Consider the following 513-nt stretch of genomic DNA (forward strand, 5'->3'; position numbering starts at 1 on the left):
TCTTTCCCTTCTTTCTCCACCCACACTTTCTCCCTTCCTCTAATCTCTCTGTGAGTATGGGCAGCTGCAAGGAGACAATTACCATTCTGTGCAGTATCAAAGGGAGTGTCAGATGCAAGACGTGGGAGGTGATCCCAAGAGGCATCTTGCTTTAAGAAGGATGAAAACAAACTGCAGAGGGTCCAGAGAACAGCAAAGCTTTGGAAATGCCTAAGTGCAAAAAGCCTAAGAAAGCTTAAATTACAGGGGAAAAGTGCATAGTAGGGGGCAGGGGTGTGCGGCAAGCACTGAATACACCTGCTCAGTGCAGAAAGGACTAGAAAAATTGCCTTTACTGGCCACAAAGGCAGTTAAGTTGGTTGTTATCAAAACTAGTTTATTTTTAAGGATAATGATGCACTGCAGGATGTCACTCATAGTGAGTGTGGAAATCTAGGCACAATGGGCCTGGAAGAGCACTTTAAATAAATAATCTGCATAAGGCCATGTAGATGCATCAGAAACCGGTTCAGC

At 44.4% G+C, this 513-nt stretch overlaps 1 protein-coding gene across 1 annotated transcript in view; it reads left to right on the forward strand.

The window, feature by feature from the left end:
- The window catches only part of IL2RB (interleukin 2 receptor, beta), an 11,448-nt gene that overhangs the window by 9,618 nt on the left and 1,317 nt on the right, over positions 1-513 (forward strand). The gene's annotated exons all lie outside the window — the stretch shown is intronic.

Source organism: Buceros rhinoceros, unplaced genomic scaffold, assembly GCF_000710305.1.
Source record: "Buceros rhinoceros silvestris isolate BGI_N320 unplaced genomic scaffold, ASM71030v1 scaffold37545, whole genome shotgun sequence".
NCBI lineage: Eukaryota > Metazoa > Chordata > Aves > Bucerotiformes > Bucerotidae > Buceros > Buceros rhinoceros.